This window comes from Pristiophorus japonicus, chromosome 12 (genome assembly GCF_044704955.1).
Source record: "Pristiophorus japonicus isolate sPriJap1 chromosome 12, sPriJap1.hap1, whole genome shotgun sequence".
NCBI lineage: Eukaryota > Metazoa > Chordata > Chondrichthyes > Pristiophoridae > Pristiophorus > Pristiophorus japonicus.
Genome location: NC_091988.1, coordinates 16,972,266 through 16,975,730, shown reverse-complemented (window position 1 = coordinate 16,975,730; position 3,465 = coordinate 16,972,266). Strand labels below are relative to the sequence as shown.

Here is a 3,465-nt window from a genome sequence, read left to right as displayed (position 1 = left end):
AACTCAATACCAGAGCTACTAGCCAGTACAGATTTGTTAGTGGAAGCAATAGGACAGTAAGGCTGGATTGACAGCTCACTCTGGGAATTCAAATCAGTGTAAGGCAGTCTCTTGGGAGTGGTTTTACACTTCAGGGCTTTAGTGCACTTGACAGTCTTCTGTGTTGTACTGGTTGATTTACTTTGATCTCCATTCAAAACGACTTTACACGAGTGCAAAGGTGATGGTACAAATGTAGTCTGAGTTATGGTAAACATAATGATTTAGTTACCACAGAAATCCAAGGACAATCTGTCGTATTTGCTCTATCAGTGCTGCTTTGAGAACATTTTTACAATAAACAAAATAAGAAGAAACATGCCTGCTGTTTACAATAGGCTTCTTCCGAGTTAAATATATTAATAAGTACTTTGATAATGTCACTTTATTTATGTGTAAAGTTAATGAGCTTTTTCCTCAAGTCCAATCGCGAGATAATGGACCAGGATGTTATGGGGCCCACGACGACGTACGCACAGCGTTTCCACAGCACGAAAATCCAGAACTTGCGATCTGTCAAGATTCTGCTTGACGACCGATTGTACACATCCACAGAAAATGGACATTCGCTGGTGCAGAGTTGGAGTATTTGCCCAACTACTGCCCAGCGAATGCGCAAGAAACTCTTATGCCTGGTAAAAGCAGGTGTAAGGCCTTCTTTTACCAGCGTAAGGGTTTAAATAAATATTAAAATATATATTTTTTAATGATTTAAACATTCAAAAACCTTTAAAATTAGTATAGGTTATCTTTGGCTCCTTTAAAAATGTTTACATTTATTTTTCAAAAAATTGCATTTTTGTTTTAAATGTTTAATTACATTGTATTTTAATTAAGTTTGAATATGTGATGATTTATTTTTATTTAAGCGCTGTGAAAGTGCTTTTAGGGGATTACTATTATGCTCATGGGAAATCCGTATGTAAATGGAATCCCCTTAAGCATAGTAGGATTCCCCTTTGTTATTGGTTGGGCTGACCCACGTGATCCCGGGAACGCTTGTGAACCACATGCGTCCCTGGGATACATGGGTCTTTACGCAGACATATGCCTGCAGGCCCAGGAACGCGAGAGTCCAAAGGTTCGGAGGTACCAGGTAGGTGCGTACATTTCTCGCAGTTCGGAGGCGTTTGCCCATGGCAAGCCTCCAACCGCAATTTCCACCCCATGTTAGAATGGATTTTTGTGCTTGATTACATTTTCGTAATTAATTAGGTGATTGTGAGCCTATGAATGAGTAGAGATTTATTTTAGTTTTATAAGGAAACTTGAAAATATCTGCATCTATATCGTCATAACTCATATCACGTACTGTAATGGATTCTCAGAAACAAAATGCATGAGTCTAGATTTTCCGCTTGAGTTACTCCAGTAGCTCGGGCAGACAGAGGTATACCCTTGGGAGCCACTTCACTAGTTCGCTGACCTCATCTCTGGAGATCTTCCCTCCACAGCCACCAACCTCACAGTTCCATAACCCACACAGCCCACTTCTACCTCCTTCCCAAGATCCACAAACAGGACAGCCCCGGTAGACCCTTCATTTCAGCCTGTTCTTGGCCCACGGAACTGATTTCTTCCTATCTCGATTCTGGTTTTTCTCCCCCTTGTCCACTCTCTTCCCACCTACCTCGCGACTCCTCCGATGTCCTCCGCCACTTTAACAGTTTCCAGTTTCCCGGCTCCAAATGTTTCCTTTTCACCATGGATGTACAATCCCTCTGCACTTCCATCCCCCACCAGGATGGCCTGAGGGTGCTCCGCTTCTTCCTCGAGCAGAGGCCCAACCAGTCCCCATCCATCCCCACCCTCCTGCGCCTGGCTGAACTTGTTCTCACATTGAACAACTTCTCCTTTAACTCCACTCACTTCCTCCAAATTAAAGGTGTTGCTATGGGAACCCACATGGGTCCTAGCTATGCCTGCCTTTTCGTGGGATATGTAGAACATTCTTTGTTCCAGTCCTACTCGGGTCCACTCCCTCACCTCTTTTTCCGGTACATTGATGAACGTATCAGTGCCGTTTCCTGCTCTTGCCCTGAACTTGACAATTGTATTCACTTTGCATCCAATTTCCACCCTTACCTTCCTTTCACCTTCACATGGTCCATCTCCAACTCTTCCCTTACCTTCCTCGACTTCACTGTCACCATTTCTGGGGATAGACTATTGACAAACATTCACTATAAGCCCACCGACTCCCACAGCTACCTGGACCACACTTCCTCCCACCCCGCATCCTGTAAGGACTCCATTCCATTCTCCCAGTTTCTCCGTCTCCGTCGCATCTGCTCTAACGACACCACCTTCCACACTAGTTCCTCTGACATGTCTTCCTTTTTCCTCAACTGAGGATTCCCCTCCGCCGTGGTTAACATGGCTCTCGACCGTGTCCATTCTATTTCCCGCACCTCTGCCCTCACCCCTTCCCCTCCCTCTCAGAACCAGGATAGGGTTCTCCTTGTCATCGACCCGAAACATTAACTTTGTTTCTCTCCACAGATGCTGTCTGACCCACTGAGATGCCAGCACTTTCTGTTTTTATATCACTAGTTTGCTGCTTGCCCCTGCCATTTCAGGGATTTTTGTCGGAAGTGCCTTGGGGTATACAATTGGTTTGCCCAAAAATAACCAGGCATATTGCAATGATGTGCAAACATTGGAATAATGTTGTTGGACTTTTTAAAAAATATTTTATTCGTTGCCAATCTTTCCAATTCTTTGTCAGATCAACTTGTCAGATCATAAATGCCAAAGGTCACCTTGCGCCCAAACAAAGATCATTCTGCGCCAATGATTTTGCTCTTAGCCAAAAGGCCTAGAGCCAAAGCTGCACCGTTCCTGGAAGTACTGCAATACCAGGTTCGTGCATGGAGTTGGATGGGGCGTCCCCCACCCATCTCCATGGAGGTGGACGGGGCGCGTCCCCCACCCATCTCCATGGAGGTGGACGGGGCAAGCCCCCCACCCACCTCCTATTTCCAAAAAGCATAGGAGAACCACCTTCCTGATCCATGGTTACTCCCCTGTCAAGTCAGTTACGCATGATCTTAGCCAAAAGGCCGAGAAGCGATGAATGTTGTTGGACTTACTTTATGTCATTTGTTCTGGGAGCAAGGAACAACTGTTCATCCATTACATTCAGCATGGCTATGGGTGACATCGGGACCCTTTAAAATTGAAATGGCTCAAAAGCCGATGCAATCAGAGTGATCGGTTGCCGAGGTTAAGATTAAGTTTTTTATAAAAGTCAAATTTGTTTTGCCACATTGCCTTCGCAGTTGCATCACACGAGGTCACGGCAAACCTCCGAGCCCAGCAAGCCCATTTACAAAATGCAAATGACTCTGAGGCCAGCAAGTCAGCAGGAGTCAGGAGCACATCCATGCAGCAGGTGGTACTTGCACGGAGCATTGGTCAGGAAAT

General features: G+C 45.2%; 1 pseudogene; it reads right to left on the bottom strand.

The window, feature by feature from the left end:
- Positions 1–2,938: 2,938 nt before the first annotated feature.
- LOC139277742 (U2 spliceosomal RNA) lies at positions 2,939–3,113 on the bottom strand (annotated as a pseudogene).
- Positions 3,114–3,465: the final 352 nt, after the last annotated feature.